At 36.0% G+C, this 18,435-nt stretch overlaps 1 long non-coding RNA gene across 2 annotated transcripts in view; it reads right to left on the reverse strand.

Annotated features, from left to right (window-relative positions):
* LOC115921768 overlaps positions 1-18,435 on the reverse strand; it is a 37,361-nt gene that overhangs the window by 17,448 nt on the left and 1,478 nt on the right. For both annotated transcript variants that reach the window (XR_004063103.1, XR_004063102.1), the window contains exon 2: positions 14,460-14,640. This is a non-coding gene — a long non-coding RNA (uncharacterized LOC115921768). The remainder of the gene's footprint in view (positions 1-14,459; positions 14,641-18,435) is intronic.

Genomic DNA, 18,435 nt, shown 5'->3' on the forward strand with positions numbered 1-18,435 from the left:
AATTTCCCGTAATACATAAAATCTATAGAATTTGATTTGTTTCACTTCTACTTTGATTTCCCCTGCCTTCTATAAACAAGATATATATGCCTGTAAACAAAACTATAGGCCTATTTTATGTATGTAAAAAGAGGGAGAGAGAAATTTTGAAGAAACGATTCTGTACATATCTCTTGAAACTTGAGAAACGTTCATCACAAGTCCGTAATAAAAACAGTTTACTTGCATTCCATCTTCTGCAGCAATAACGTCATTCCGAAACCTCCAAATATCCTAACAGACATCAGCATAAAGCTATGAGGTTCACATCTGTACATTCCAATATGACAAGAAACCAATAAAAATTGGAAGATTATTATCAATTGTAGGGACCGACGTCACATTGATGAAGTGAAAAGGTCAGTTCAATATTGGAAGCAGAAAGTCTTGTTTGCAGGTGATGCTGTACAAACCGTCTTCAAATAACACTGCCGTGGCATTATGAAATTATTTCAGCATGGTACGCATAAAATTAGGTGTGTTATAACGCAAAAATTACATAATGTAATATGCCTAGGGTGAGGGGTGTCTGAGTAGCGTTATAATTGTGATTGATATAAATAGGCACTTGTCCTCTACCTGTATGAGAAATGCTCCTGAAATGTTTATGTTATTCTCATCAGAAATAAAATACAAGATATTTCAGTGCGAAGAATAATGGAGGGTGAATTTTTCAAGCATCAAGTTTTTTCTGCTGGTCCAAGATAATCATGAGTTTTGGAAGTGTGCAAGCAAATTCTTTCACTTAGAGTTAGAGGAATGCACTTTTGCCACTCGGATGAATCTACTAGGAGAGAATGACCTACCGTTCACAAGGAACAACTGTTGGGCGTGCACGCACAGTCTTTTGGGAAATATACAGAACTTCCGTTGGGTCACACTTGCGTGGACATGCATTTTATATGAGATGATTATCAACCATACAGGTGTATATTTCAAAAAGTTTTTTTTTTTGCCTTTCATAATCGAGTTGAGCGTGACAAAACATAATACATTGTATATCAGTCAAATCTGGTAGAAACATAAAAGTAGAGGCCAGAGATTCTTAAATATTTAGAATGAGAATTTTTCCTGAATATTCAAAACCATGGAGTGATCCACATACATCCAACCATAAGTCTTTCTGCCATTCTTATTTTTCATTGGGTAGCTGATATTCATACCCTGCCGCTAAATAGCATTTCATTGCAAGAAACAATGTACATGTTTATGAACTTGCAATAGCCATACCAAAATAAGGGAATTTTTTATAACTGAAAACTTTATTTAAATTCCTGGGAAAGTGTATGTTTGCTTTCAAAACCTTTTTTGTTTTTTTCCTTTTGCAATGATAGGCAGTAAACGAAGCTTTCAATATGGATACAATATTGTTGATTTATCACACTTGTAAAAACCTCAACACACAATATCTTTCATAAAATGTTTGCAGAAACACTTTTTACGAGACAGTGATCTTCTATGATGTTATTTGACAGCAGGAATGATGACGGAACATTACTGGAGTTGACAGCGCTCACAGAAGAATGTGGCTGTGTAAAGACTAAAGTGTATTTTTTGGTTGGGCTGTCTAAAGTTGCCTTCACAACAACGGTATTCTGCACTCTCTGTATCGGCTGACGTCTATTTGAAGAAGTAAATTGGTTACCTGGTGTTTTCAAGCATACCCAGACTTCCCCTGGTTACCATAGTGGCCCTGTTTCCAGGGCAGTGAGCAATATTTATAACTAGTGCTGTAACATCACGGATATCTCCAATTCCGTTTAACCGCCAGTCAAAACCGGACGGTTTTCGGTTAAACGATTTATTAAAAAAAAAAAAAAAAAAAAAAAAAAAAAAAAAAAAAAAAAAAATCGTTTTTTTGTTGTTGTTGTTTTTTTGTTTTTTTGGCCGTGTGAAAAAGCGGGAAGGCGCCGATTTGTGCTTGTGAACTAGTCACAAATAATAGTAACAATATCGTTTTAGAATAATGTGTAAGATCATTAATGTAAATTAAAAACAGTAGAGGACCTAGGATAGAACCTTGTGGTACACCATGTGTTAAACTTGGATGAATATATATTGAGATCTATTACAAAGATTACTTTCAAACCAAGATGACAGACAAATTGGAGTGTTGTTCTAGTTTCCAAGTGGTAAGTCATCACACCGATTACTGAGCTGGGAGACATTGCCAGGCATAGTGCCAGGTGGAGGGGCATAAATCGAAACTTTAAAAAAAAAAAAAAAAAAAATCATTTTTTTTTTTTTTTTTTTTTTTTTTTTTTTTAATTTTTTTTTTTTTTTTTTTTTTTTTTTTTTAAACGGGAAAACGAAACCGTCCAATTGAAAACGGAATCCGCCATGGGCGGTCGGATACCGAACGGTTAAACGTTTGACTACAGCACTATTTATAACAAAATAGAAAAATGATGAAATAAACATAAACTCATGTGCAAAGACAGACACATCATAATTCTTGGCAACTCTTCCTTCCACTTCAGTAAAAATAAAAGAAGAGGAAAGAAAGAAGGAACAAAGAAGTGATGATGATTCAGCATTGGAAATTAAGGCCTGAAGGAGGGCTGTGTGGAAAACATGCAAAGCGGAGATAAATACAGAGATATTTTGGGAATGCCCTTGAGAGAAAAAAAATCTAAATTATACAAGGAAAAAAGGAAAGAAGAAAAAGGAACAAAGGGTTATTTGGGTGATGTCTCCTATCAGATTATAATCACTTTTTCATGTTTCAGCTGACGTACATGTATTTGACTGATGATCGATTCTAATTGAAATGCATTGAGTTCAAACAAATCAGGGACTGGAGTCTGGAGGGCTAAGTTTACAGAGGCTGTTTTGGTTGAATTCTCATGCTAAGAAACCCCTTACCCCAAGGCTAAGCTTACACCTCTTCCTAGGTGTCTAAAGTGTTTGTCTAACAAGGGGAATCTTGATAGGAGAATCTCGATTGAATTAATACATTTGTAATCGTAGCAAAGCTTACACTTGATTTTGATGTTTCTCCTGTATACATTTACATAGTCACCCCCAACTTGTTCCCCTGCAATAACAACTGCCATTACAGACACTAAACAACAAAGTGGAGACAAATCTAGGAATTTGAGGGCCTATACTGATGCAAAATCAAGTGAAATGTGTAATGGCAACGATCAATAAGTAACAAACACAGAGAGAAAAGCATACTGTGTATACTATAAAGGTGAAATATTCACAAACATTTAAATGGGAAAACCTATAATTTCTGTATTCATTATTTTGGTGAAGCAAAGTTTTAAATGAATGCATTCCAAAATGTTGTTATTTATTTATATTTTCTTGGTGTAAATTACTTGTTATAGTACATGTGCTTGTTCATGTAGAGTATGCTTATTTGCTGGGTTGGCTGACCGTCATATCTTCAATCTATTTTAAACTAAATAATTTCACAATTTGGCAAGCTGCTTTTTGAAATGAATGCATTCCAAAATTTTGTTATTGATATTTTCTTGGTGTAATTTACTTGTTTTAGTACTTGTTCATGTAGAGTATACTTATTTGCTGGGTTGGCTGAATGTCAATTTTCAATCAATTTCAAACTAAATATCTTTACAATTTGGCAAGCTGCTTTTTGAAATGAAGACGCCATGGTCACTGAACCAAGTTTCCATCAAAGAGAGATATACATGTATATGAAAACAGATGCAGGATAAACCCCCCTCTTCCTCTACTAAGGAGAAAGAGATTTGTTATCGCTCATTTACCAATGAATTTTCTTTGTAAGCGGACAGTTGTATATATCATAAATCAAAAGAAGCGAAAATTTATCATTCCACTTTGGGGCTCGTAAATCACGAATATGTGTCAATTAAAGATGCCATATTTAAAGTTAGCGACATGGGGTTTAGGTGTACGTTATCTCGGGTATCTACCTATACAGAATGCTTTCCTTTAGGTGTTCCATCAGGGTAAAGATGATTTTTCTAATGTCGTTTTTAATTTCTTCAACTTTTTGTACAATAATTCTTAATAAAAAAAACTACATATTTTTTGTGTTTGTTATACATTTGTGTGAATCAACATCTTCTTCACAAAGACTTTGTCAGAATCATTCTCAGCCTACTATTTTTAAATTAATTTTTTTTTTTCTGCCATCACCATCAAACGCATCTGTTAAGATGTTGATGCAAAATTTCCCACACATCAAAATTATGTTGACATAACTGCACAAACATAACTGCACAAACATAACTTCATATTTTCTGAGCTACGCTAATGCATCATTCGAACTGAAAGTGTTGTCAAAAAAGTCATCTGCAGCATTCTTTTGCTTCATATGTGAGCAAACAGCCAAAAATGCTTGTCCAACATGAAATACAATATCCGTTTGTGCGCATGAAATTTAATATGCACTATTGCACTTATTGTCGTGGTAATATGAAACATTGAAAATAAAAGCTGGGGTTCTCAAGACAACAACTAAACTTGAGATCCTCCTTTGTGGCCCCCAAGCTCACTTGGCGAACCGTTGCCGGACCTACGACAGAGTAGCGAGATGTTTGTTAATTCCTAGCATGGGTAGAATACCAGGTCAAGATTGACAATCCAAGGACAATTATCTTCGCAATGTTACACCAAGAACTCATCACAATAGTCTGCTTACACAGACTCAAATGGAAACAGTACTTTGTGTCTTGATTTTAAAGGGAAGTCCACCCTGATATTATGTTGTTTTTAATAGAAGCAGAAAATGAGAGAAACGGGCGGTGACAGTTCAAGCAAAAAACAATTGAAAATAAGAAAGTTATGAATTTTCGAAGGTGTAATCAATCAAACACAACTTAACAACCCGTTTGCCCTACATGTATATTCATCAAATGTTGCTCAAACTTTCACTAGTTTGTTTCTCTCATTTTTTCTGCTTGTATTAAAACCAACTTAATATAAGGGTTGACTTTATAACTCATTTACGTCAAAATTAGTTTGGTCTCTCAAATGAAAGGGAAAAGGGCCTAGACTACAGCCAAATAATGAAAATATTTGAATGAATGAAATGAAAGTATAGCTGTGAAAGCTATTTACAACTTATTATTGTGTTGAGCGACTTTGTTAATAATGTTTAAGTTTTGTGGATTTTTTAAAGAGATATTAAATAAGAAAAATGAGAAAAAACAAGTGCAAAGGTGAAAGGAGAAAAGAAAGAAAGGACAATGAAATTGAATGAGAAACTGAAGTGCATCCTAATCCTACACAACAAAACAAAACTGACGAAGGAAAGATGATGTCATTGCGGTGATGTAGATGATGAAGAGTAAGCAGTAATCTAAGTAATGATCAGCCCTCCTTCAGAGGGTAACACAGCTGTGAAGGTATGAGATTTAACACAGCTGATGATGGATAAGGGGGTGTCAAGTGTGCTGTTACCATGGTAATCGAAGCATCCTCCTTCCATCTTCACCTTGTTGGTGATCATGCATCATTCACGGCTCAAGAACCACAGCTGACAAACACCAAAACAACATCCCAGGATTTCTTTCAAATCACAGTATTGAAATCAAAATCAGGTTTGGTTTGGCTTCACAGAGGATATAATGAAACAAGAAGGTTTTACTGCAAGGAAAAATAGCATCTTGTACAAGATTTTAAAATTTAAATCATCGCAATTATCAAAGAATTAAATATATATTATATTATGTTTATGTATATATATTTTGTTATGTTTTTGCAAAGTCGAGAGCAATATTGAATATTAAAGGTGAGTTTATTTTTTTATAACTAAAATAAAAAATAAAGTTAAACTAAGCAGAGGATTTATAGATGTAGATGTAGATTCATGGCAATAGAAATTAATTCTGCCTCACAAATATATTTTTTTTTTAAGTTTTGCACATTTTGAAAGTGGTGTAAGATTCACAAGGGAAGATATAAAACGATTCAATTACAACACTACAAATGCTAAGTTTAGCAAGGTCATGAAAACCTGCTCCTGCGAAAACAGCTGTAATTAATGTTTTATGAAGTTTTGTCACAATACAATGAGATTAAAAACTTGAACCCCTATACTCTGGCGCATGAGACCAACGAGAGAGCAGTCATAATTCAGATCTTCCATCTGTTCCCAGACACTGAAGTAATTAATTCAAAGAGTTAAAACGACTTCTATACATCCGGAACGGATAGGAGATAAGTATAAATGTTGTTTGTTATACGATATATATCTTAATCAATAACTTTGTTTTAAAGTCTGATTTCGTTTAAAAGTAATGTAATCATAAATAAAGTGCAACAGAAAAACACATCAAAAGTTGTTTAATACGTACATTACAGTATATGCAGAATAATATTTGGTTTTATGGAAAAGAAATTATGGAAATCCTACAAATAATGCTGGCATTTATGTGTATAATAGCAACACCGAAATGCATTTTACATCATTTTCTTTTACTTTGGTGCTATTCACAACCTCCTTAAATCTCTTAATATGCTGCTCTTGGGGTTAATAAAAGGGGTAGTTAAGTTAGATAAGGACTAGATAGTGTACAAATGTAGTCCACGTCAGAAATAAAGAGCAAAAAAACAGAGCGATAGATGAGATGATAAAATGATCAGCGTGGGTGGGTGTGACAGAAAAACATTGAAAGGGAGAGAGAGGGGGGGGGGAGGAGGGGGATTATGGGATTTTGGATCGACTTGTTTTTGTCACCTTTAAAGCAAACCGCAAAAAAGTGGATTAAGTACGTGTTTACAAATGAGAGACAAGGGTAGGAGCACTTGACCTACATTGTGATACATGTTTGCGCTTGCGACTGGTATGGAGGGGGTTAGTGGAAACCAGGACAGCTGTCTTATGTATTGACATACATGTATGTGGTAGATAATTATACCTCATTCACATCAACACATCCTTGTTCAGCTAAATGCATGATACCATTCCACATCATGCACCCCTTAAAGGGATCGTTTAACAATGTTAAATCTGAGATGCACTGCTCTACGTGTTATCAGTGTCTGTGATATGGTGTTATATCAAAATGATCAAGAAGTGCCTCAAAAAAAGTAAAAACCTTTGAGTGACCGGTTTTACTATACTCGTTTTCCCCAATAGACTGTAATGTTATGAAAACCATTTGGCAAACGCAAAATTTGGTTTTGATTTTCAATCATAAATATCTTGATAATCAGACAGGCGATCGGCTTGTAAAAGTCATGGGGTTCCTGACTGACCTAAAGGTTTATAATTATCATTGCAGCATGAGCTAAATCAAGGATTTTGTTGAAGGATCTAAGAAAAAGTTACCGGACCCCTTTAATACTTTCTGATACCTCCATTATAGTGTACCTTCTATTCAATGCTATAAATCTATCAAAATTACAGTAATTAAGATGAGTGAAACTGAATGACATTAGGGATTAATCTTGAAGGTCTTGAAGTGATAGACAACAGCAAAGTTTTATGTACATTTTATTGAATGAAAAAAATGCATGCGAGAGGTAGAACACTGAATGTCAATGAGCAACGATGAGTTTACAAAAATGAAGGGCCAGTTTATAAAGAATGATTGATTCTGCTGCAAAGCTGTTCAGTAGTTTAGCATTTGACAGAAATCATTCAAGTAAATATAGACCTGTATAGGCCTACATGAACATGTAATTGCAATATTGATTAAAACATCTCACTACTTCTTCTTGAGTGTCACTGGGCTCTCAAGAGAGTACTCTCTTTAAAAAAAGAGAGTGAATTTTCACTCTATTTTCATTTTCTTGGGAGTGACATCCGTGATCACTTGTTTAGGAGTGAAAATCGATTGATTTTAGAGTGCTCTCTAAGAAGAAAAGAGTGAATGTTCACTCTATTTTCACTACATTTTCACTCTCCAGAGGAGTGACGTCCGTGATCACTTGATTTTTTTTCAGAGAGTAATCAGTAATGTGTTGACAGCATTACTTGTACCTTTAAATACCATGTTCATATTAGAACAGATACATGTACATGAACCTGGTGAGGCAGCACACCATTTGTTTTCTAAAAGACAAGGGTTTAAAGATAAGGTCGAGTGCATGTACTGGTCCTACCTTTGATCGATTGTTACTTGACTGTTAAGAAAGCATACAATTGCAATGAGTTGTACATTACGACTCGGAACATTATCCAGCGACTTAATTAAACCGTTCACCATTCCCCTGAGATTATGGGAAAGTAAGTACTTTGAGAGGCGGTTCTTTGTCCAATCCACTTTGCTTATTAGAACTACACTTCACTAATTCAGTCTCCATTTGATATTGTCTTTTGAAGGGAAATCAAATGTCTTGTTTTAAAGGGAAAGACCTCCATGCTGCCCTCCTCAATCATAATAATATGAATAAAAGCTAGGATAAGTATTAAATTAAAAATAACAAAACAATAGGTGATCTGTCATTGACAGACCACCTAATGAAAGTAAAAGAAAATAAGTGGAGAATATGGTAAGTGAAAAAAAGCTACAAGTAATTACAAATTAATACAAACTTTAAAGGTAAAGATCAGTTTTGGAAATGCCCCCCTTTCAAAAAATGAAATGGAAGCTCTTATTACCAATCATGTGAAAAAATATGTTTTGACTTATACGTGATCATTGATGATATAAGTTTTGCCGGGGAACAACTTATTGATATATTTGGTAACGTATTGAATCTATCAGGACCGGATAGATATAAATCGCGCACGTGCGGCATACATGTAGTCCCATATACATCTTTCTGTGTACAGTGCTTGTAACTTTACCATGACTGAGCCAAATTTCTTATCATTTTGATGATTCCAGAACCTTGCAGGACACACCAATATGCTAGATGATCAACCTTTTCTGATTGATTCCACAACGTTTCTCTCACAATCCAATCGCATGACCAGAACTGGTCTTTACCTTTAAACTCCTATGCCCTGGTTTCATATGCTAGCTACATGTACATGCCACCTCCATCAAACAAACAACATGTTTATTACAGCTGTTTTATTGTTGTTGATGTTTTTCCTATTCTCCTTCTGTTTACAATCTGTCTATGCCTACATTCCTCATCAAATCACTGATCTTTGGTAGATGGTAAGCTAGTATAACCTGAATCAGACTCACACACATGTATTCTTATCAAATATAACTGATACTTAAGATCAATCTTAAGTTAAAGTTATTGGGTGGTATTCCGGTAGCGCGTACTAAGTTAGTCCACACTTTTATGGAGTGCCAGTTACCAACTCATTTACCATGTACAGATTATTTTAATCCTTCAATGAAAAGTGTTCAAGAAATTAATTTTGCAATGAAATGGGAAGAAAAAGACAATATGAGTATGAACTGAATTTCAACAAAGTCTTTGGTAGATTATCTTTGTCATGAATATTGAAGGAGGAAGATGAAACCTAGCATTCCATAGAAGTGTGAATTAAAATTCTTGTTTAGTCTGGACTTAGTCCCGGCTTAACTTATGAGAATACCACCCATTAAAATTATATATATATATATATATATATATATATATATATATATATATATATGTATAGGTATACATCAGTACATCACCACCCTCAAAGATTTTATGATGTATTAACAATTTTAAAAAGAAAAACAGAATTATATCATGGAGACTTTTGAATCATTCATTGCACAACCATACAAATATGCATACCTGCCAACATTTGAAAACAAGAATAAGCAATTTCTAGCACGGTATGCCTTTGAAAATAAGAAATCTGTACCCTTAACAGGCGTTTGCACATGCAATGGCAGTGAAAGTGTCAATACAGGGTTTCTGTACAAAAGAGCGGATACAAATACCCTGCTCGATCATGCAGCCATTCAAGGCACGCAATACGTAAACTCTCAAATCGTGGCACATGATAAAACAAGCTTAAATTGGCTTTAGCAATACACACACAATCAAAATTTTGAAAAATCAGAATATTCCAAATTTTTAGGTCCTTAAAATCCTAAAAATCAGAATATTCTGGATTATTCTGAAGGGTTGGCAGGTATGTACATGTACAGTTCAAGCAGAAGTACAGTATCCCCTCTATTTATTAACCTCAGATGATAATTTGCACATCCTAAAATCAGTTGCTCCCAATTAGTAACCTTCGTAGTTGTTGTCATGGTAACTAATGCAAGGAGGCAAATGTACAGGATTGGAATCAACAGGTCAAATCAAGTGGAGTGAATGAAAAGCAAATACCGATTGGCAGAAATGGCTGGATATGATTTGTAGAAATGAATAGATCAGAACGAGATGAGAACCAGGGAAATGTTGTGCAATTTCTGAACTACAATGTACTGTACTACTACAAGTAGGGTAGTTGTTTTTACCTGTATTTTAGTAGGCAAATATTGCATTGAATGAACTTTAAGCCTCGCTTGAAAACATTTCTTTTCAAAAACTACTTTCCAATGTAAAGCCTCGGTCACAAATGCCATAACGAACTGCTAAGAACGCCGTACGAACGATTTTCAGACAATGGAAAAACGGAGATTCATACGAAATAATGGTTCGTACGAACCTTTGTGACCGTAGCTTTAACGAGAGGAAATGTGTTGAGCATTCCTCACTCTTCTTATGTTACTCTATCCAGTATCCACCTTTCCTTCTTACTCTTTCTTACAGCGCATAGAGACATATTGTGATATGCGCTAGCAGCGCTATGTAAGTATGGTATATTATCATTTCTATTAAATCCTACATTGTTTGTCATCTTTTTGGAACCAGAAGGGCCCTAACTCATATACTTTAACACAGAGTTAATGCCCTTCTTGCTCTGAACAGATGATGTGGTTGTACATCTGCTCACCAAAGGCTTCATGACATCTCTACAGGGAATGAAACCTTATTACTGATACAAAGCCGCAGCTGATTACATGACCTCAAATCAGATTACCGCTAGCAAGTTTGCATCAACCTCAACCTACTGCACGCCTCACGTAATCTACGCAATCTTACAGGTTGCCACCGGGAGGAGAGAAAAGAAACATAAACATCATCCTCCCGCCCCCGGTCCTCCTTGTCATCTCGCTATTTTTCTCTGACGGCAGGGCTGTATCAACTCATAAGAGAATAATACCTGCACATACTACAGTATAATGCAATAAACATGAATGTAAATACATGTAGATTACCAAGTCTTTTGCACGTTGTTTTAAAGACTCTTTTTAGATCTTTTTCAATTCTTTTTGAAAGAATTGCCATCTCTTTATTTTTCTCTGAAGGCAGGGCTGTATCAACTCATAAGAGAATAATAGTAATACCTGCACATACTACAGTATAATGCAATAAACATGAATGTAAATACATGTAGATTATCAAGTCTTTTGCATGTTGTTTTAAAGACTCTTTTTAGATCTTTTTCAATTCTTTTTGAAAGACTTTTTGATAGACTTGTTTTCAGGCAAAGTTGACTACCGGTAGGTGTAAAGTAAAAATGAATTATCCTTTCCAGGCTTAGGATGACTTAGAGACAAAGCATATTCTTGCATTACAGTCAACATTTGGTGAAATTATCTAATACTAATAGCATGGTTAATAGGAATGCAGAGCTTTTAAAAAGAGACACCCAGATAACAGTAGACTGACTCTATCAACAGAAAATAAGAGAAATGTGACATCATTCATTCATCCACCCACCCTATCTTACACACACCCACACCCACACAAACACAAAGAACATTGTTGTAAAGTAATCTTTAAGTAAAGTTATTTTTAAACAACTTGATCTGCAAGTTGAAAAGTTCAGGCATAAGACTTGAGCAAGCGTTAGGGAGGCATGATGAACACGATTTCAATTACTGCTAGCCGCCCGCGTCCCTTTCTCATGAACCAGTGGGCTGAAGGGACATCGAAGGGACAAGCAATGATGGGATGTTTCTATTGCCATGGTAACCAATGGGTACAAGATCTTTGGTTGATATGGGAGATTGGTAGGACAAGCCGCAGAGCAACAAACAAGAATTGAAGAAATAGAAATCCCTAAGCCAGTTATCCGGATATGTATTAATGGTGTAAAATCAAATAAATCTTGACAATCAGCATGACAAGTTTAATTATATCTGCATGTACATGTAGCTTTACTACAAATGTACTGGTAATCTGGTATACATGTACATTGTACATGTATCAATTGTATAATTTTGTCTTTAAGTTAAAATTATAAGATGAAGATTTCATTTCATTTCCATGCTCAGATACAATGTATTCTTCACAAACTACCAGCACTTGTCAACAATAATTTGTGTTCATGAATGATACATGTAATTCTGACCATTTACAGTGTATCAATGTTATCAATGTACTTTTCTTGGTTGTTCCTTGTATTTTTCTTTTCAAAATCAATTACAGCTTCCCTACCATACAGGTTATAACATTTTTAAACTAAAGAAACAGGTATTTCTTAAATTCGTTCAAGTCAATATTAAAACACAGATGAATTAATGGTTTGAAACAGTGAAACAATAATTTTCATGCAGGTATTAAACTATGGATAAATGATGTTCAGGTTTTGTACTTTTAAAATTGCACACAATTTTGCTCTCTAAAAAAATGGTGGCAATTTGCCAGGGAAATTGCAATTTTTTTCAGAGAGCAAAATTAATATGCTTCCAATGGAAAGTATGCAGTTCACCTGGTATCCATGGAAACCCTTGTTGACACCTTGCATTTGAGCAGCGCATCAATTAGTGGATCAATATTGTGAGGCGTAGAACAAATCAAGCTTGCTAGGGGATTGGCACAAAGATGCATTATCATGCATGCATTCACTCACTGGAAAAGCACTCTCTCTCTGTCTCTCTCTCTCTCTATCTCTCTCTCTCTCTTTCTCTCTCTCTCACTCCTTTTCTTCTCTTTTGTTGTTCTCATTTGCTATTTCAACTTGACAGCTCTGCTTTTTACTTCAGAAAAATAAGTGTAGTTTCATCCCTCCTCCTCCTCCCACACAGCCTTCATTTTCTCTCCATAAAAAAAGTTTTACATCTTCTTCTTCTTCTTCTTCTTCCAAGAAAAGTGCTGCTTCAAGGACTTGAAGATTGCGCACTACATGTAGTATACGTCTACAGTCTTGTATGCATGTGAACTTTGGCCCTAATTGTAATAATATTCCACCATTCTTATGTACAAAATAATGATATACACATTACACAATGTAACATCTCTATCACTTCCAGTATGTTTATCTTCATCATCTTGAAGCAGCACTTACACTGGAAGAAGAAAGGCCTTTTTCATAGTATTACTCTGGACCTCTGGCTTTAGCTTTAGCTTTAGTGCTAAGTTCATTCAAGGAATAAATCCTACCAGGTACCCACATCCTACACATGGGTTGAGAGTGGCAAATGTGGATTAATGTCTTGGCAAAGGACTGCTGCAGCAGGGATTTGATCCCTGTACCTTGTGGTTTACAGTCAGGAGACTTAAATCCATGTGACCACAACTCCTTTCCTTGTATATCATCCTGTTAGCATCACGCGATAATTATAGCTTATCAAGTAAGACTTACAATACAAGGCTTTTTTAGTTCAATAACAAAAATATTTTTCTACTTGCTTGCTGACTGAGAAATTAATGCTTACAATACTTTTATTTGTCAGTGTTTAATGTTATTTGTAAAAAGGCTGTTTTATCAACTCCATATTCTCTCCCTGCAATGTTTCACTAACATTCATGTTACATGTAGGTAAGGTTTAAACAAAAACTGTGCATTCCTACATATACAGGGCCTCACTCAGACAACCAGGAATCTTGCTCTCTTTCTATCATCCGAAAAAATTTCCTGGCAAATTATCAAAAAATCAATATAAATAGAGTGATTGGTAAAGTATTTAATTTTTTATTTCGTTTCATCTCACTCTTTATAAATGTATTTATTCATTTTGAAATGTTTGGTAATTGCAGATTTAGTTTTTCATAAATGATGTTTTCAAAGCATGGAGGGAGTATTTCATTCAGTCCTTGTTATGTATCCCTTGTAATCAAAATTAATATTTGCTTTTTGTCATTATGCATACAGTGTACACTTAGAGAAAATAAACAAATGGAAATAAAGTCCTTTACATGAGGGAGGGACAGACCCTGTCATCCAGCAAAGTAAATTAAGATAACAGCATCAGTATCAGGTACCTAGACATCCCACTGCATCAAGTTACATCAATGATGCAGTGAGTGGGATGGAGCTTGAATAGCCTGGCATATCCACTAATTGACCGTGCTATTGACTCCATGGCAATACCATCCTATCAAGCTATCCCCTGGGCTTTTAATCAACTCTCTTACAAAATACTACTCAGCTATTATCTCAACCCCCAGCCCTCGAGCACTCATGTATCCTCAAAGGGAGGAGAGAAACATCCGAGAGCTAATAACAGAAATGAAAATGCAATTATTGGTAATTACCCTCTAAGCAGCTATCAGAAATGCGTTTCAGTTTCTCTTACCTGACGAGGTATCCGGCTCTCCTGGCGATGAGGAGAGAGCGATTATCGGCGTAACGCGATCAGAAGCGATGGCCAGGTAGACGGCGGTCGGTCGATGATAACAAGTAAATGAGGCTTTCAGTCGTCAGTGCCACGGGCGAGATGCAAGTCAAGAATCAAGCTCTTGAATGAAGTTCAGTCTCTGAGAGGGATGGAGATACAATGTGAGAGAGATGGTGATACTCAGGGATGAACTGGACATCTAGTCTCAAGCATCAGACACAAATGAAATCCAGACAATGAGCGGGCTGGAGGTAAACATGTATTGTAGGAGAGAGATGGACATGTAGTCTCAATCATCAGACACAAATGAAGACTAGATAATAAAAATACCAAAAATATGAGAGAAAGATGATACTCGGATACAAGGAAATTCTATAAGTGCTTGTAGCCGCAATTATCAGACCTGAATTGACATAAAAGCTCAAAGGGCTAAACAGAAAATGAGAAAGAGCTACACGTAGTCTCAGTTATCAGACATGAATATAGTTGAGGTGTTTAGCAGACCAGAGATACAACGAAAAGGTTGACTATCTGATGCGCTCTATATCTAGTCTCAGTTATCAGACCTGAATGGATTCATGTTATCAACAGGAATAGAGATAACATGAGCAGGACAATTCATGACAATTGGTTAGATGCAGGTCAAAAATAAGATAATCTCATTTATCAGACCTCTATGACGTCATACTTGAGAGGATTGGAGATTACATACCGGTATGATAAATAAAAAAGGAAAATTATGATTCTCAGATACTAGACCCAGTTACACCATTTTGAAAAATCATTGATTTTTTACTGCAAGTACTGGAAAAAGCCATTAAACCAATGTTGGTGTTTGCTCATTTCAATTTTTGGGTAAACTTGTAGAGAGCACGGCAGCATGCGGACTTGTCTCTGCTCTACACGTGATCACAAGGACCAATGTTTCAAGAGCAGATATTTACAATGCAAGAATCTGTGAAATTTCTGCTGGCATTTAAAAAAAACACTCCAGAGGTGGATTTGTTGATTTCGGTTTCTCATCGTGTTTGCCAGGGCAACTACCGATGAAACATCAGAATGTGAGAGAAAAAAGGAAGATTTTTGCTTGCAGTTGTAAATGCAGCTCCTGTCTGTCGTTTGTAGACACAGATACATGTACATGAATAATCAACTTACTTTTGTGGTATGCTTTACAATCATACAATGTGAAGGAAACAAGTCGATCCAAAACCCAATTATTTTCTCCCCTCCTCCCCCTCTCTCTTTCACTGTCTTTCTGTCACACCCACCCACGCTGATCATTATATCATCTCATCTATCGCTCTGTTTTTGCTCTAAATTTCTGACGTGACAACATTTGTCCACTATCTAGTATCTAAATGTAAATGTAGTCCTAATAGGACATGTAAATGTAGTCCTAATAGGACATGTAAATGTAGTCCTAATAGGACATGTAAATGTAGTCCTAATAGGACATGTAAATGTAGTCCTAATAGGACATGTAAATGTAGTCCTAATAGGACATGATCTGTAAAGCGGGTAGAGACATCATAGACGTATTGAGCGCCATTTACGTGTGTAAAAGCAGAATATTATCATTATTATCTATCTAACTACCCTTTTTAGTGACCCCAAGAGCAGCATATCAGAAGCTTTTTGGATTTTTTAAAAACAGCATCATGGTAAGGAAAAATGATGTACAGTATATGTACATGTTTTATTCACATAACTTCTCAGAATTGAAAGCTGGAGATACATGTACATGAGAAAGAGCTAAGGCTCAGTACTTATTTTTAGTATGGAATAATGATTAGTCATGTTGTGGTGTACAGTATATATTTCTTTATTCAATTGAAAGTAACTTTCAGACCTTCATTTATGAAACTGTTGATGTCAATGACAAAAGCATTTTCCATCACATCCAGTTACACTTCAAAAGTAATATTGAAACTATGACTTGACAGAAACCATTTGATATAATCATATCTACTCTCAGTCTCTCTCAAGCATGTACAGTATAATTTAGGTTTGAAGAGAATGAAAGCAGACATCATATATATTTCCAAATAATATTTTACAAATTTTGGATGCTCTGGTGCTCTGCATAACAAAATGTACAAACTGAAAAATACAGAATTTTCTGAGTTATATTATATTTCTCAGAAGTGAGTTCGAAATACAGTGTACAGTGTGCATGTACTGAAATGAGGGCATTTCTGAAATTGGAAATGAATATGTGATACTTCACACCACAACGGATGCAATATCTAACATTGATGGAATGCCTAGCTCCTTCGGAGGCAACCCCCCCCCCCTCTCTTTCTCTGTCTCTCTCTCTCTTTATCTGAATGAAATTCACATAATACCTCCCTCCCCCCCCCCCCCCTCTCTCTCTCTCTTTTCTCTGAATAACAATCGTATAATACCCCTCTCTTTATCTAGAGCTCTCTCTCTCTCTCTTTCTCTGAATACAAAATTACAAATCATACCTTCTCTCTCTATCTCCCTCTTTTCTTTCTCTCTCTCTCTTTCTCTCTCTCTCTCTCTCTCTCTCTCTCTCTCTCTCTTTCTCTACATGTACAGGTAAATACAAATCAAATATCATAAATACAATCAACTCAGAGTCTAGAATGATGAGACTAGTTGCATGACAGCTTCACTTAGCTTCATCAGTAGGTACGTGTGGGACGGGGCTAACGTGGCTTAAAGATCAATACAATTACAAGTTAGGTTTCAGTAGAGGAAACCATGGTAGTCATGCGGATACCATTGCTCACACATTCAGAATGGACATTTTCATGCTATCCAGCTACTGGTATCCATGCATGCTGAGCTACATGTACTATCCGACATATAAATCATCGATCTTTTTACTGGCGCAAACATTGATGGAGTAAGACAACAATAAACTTTTGAAATCTGGACCCCCAAAATGTGAAAATTTGTAACTCTGCGCAAAAAGACATTAACACTAACATCCTACATGTACAAGTAGTCTTGCACTGTATGGCCAAATTGCCAGCAATTAGATGCTGCAAAGCACCATCCAATCAGGGAAAAAATTAATTAAAAAATTTGGGGGGGGGGGGGGTAATTATCAAGCTTGCTTCCATGAAAATAACACTCTTTAATTTGTTTTGCATTTAACTCGATGCAAATTTTTTACTTTCGGGGGCTCTTTTGGGCATTTCGGGGGCTAATTCGCCCCGAGCCCCCATGTATTTTAGTATGTTAGTGTCAAGCCCTAGCCTACAGTAGCTCTCAAAATACGGTTTCAAGAGGGTCATAAACAAGGGGCATCTGGAACCCATCGGTCCCTACCCCCTTCTCCCATCTCTTCCTAATCTTGATAACTCTTTTTTATTATTATTATTTTTTTTTTTTTTTTGGGGGGGGGGGGGGGGGGGAGGTGGGGGGATAGATTTTGTTTTAGGTATGCTTGCTTGCTTGTCAGAAATTATTTGGATTACGACTGAGCCAGACCCCCCCCCCCCCCCCCCCCCCCCCCCCCCCCCCCCCCCCCCCCCCCCCCCCCCCCCCCCCCCCCTCATTTGTTCTTTCAACATTTTGGAGCTGTTCCTGGCCTTAGATAGATTTAACTGATCTATAGAAAGACTGGGGTTCTGTGAATGTCATTTGATGTTTTTTCTTACCCATTAACCCATAGAATGTTGGCCTGGGTTCTGTTTTTTTGGTTGATTCTGTTTGTTATAAAGTTGATATCTATTAGATTTCGGCTGTACACAATTCACAAATGTGTTTTTAGGTGATTGATACACTTTTTTAACTTTAGAATAACCCCACCATGCGAATTTAGGGTTTTTGGACCAACCCAACACACAAACGTGCCAACTTAAGTGAAGAGAACATAAATGTACATTACCAACATGCCAACGCACCAACGTTGGACGTCCAACAGACATAGGCCTAGGCCTACGATTTTGATTAGGAT

This window comes from Strongylocentrotus purpuratus, unplaced genomic scaffold (assembly GCF_000002235.5).
Source record: "Strongylocentrotus purpuratus isolate Spur 01 unplaced genomic scaffold, Spur_5.0 spur5_scaffold_10, whole genome shotgun sequence".
NCBI lineage: Eukaryota > Metazoa > Echinodermata > Echinoidea > Camarodonta > Strongylocentrotidae > Strongylocentrotus > Strongylocentrotus purpuratus.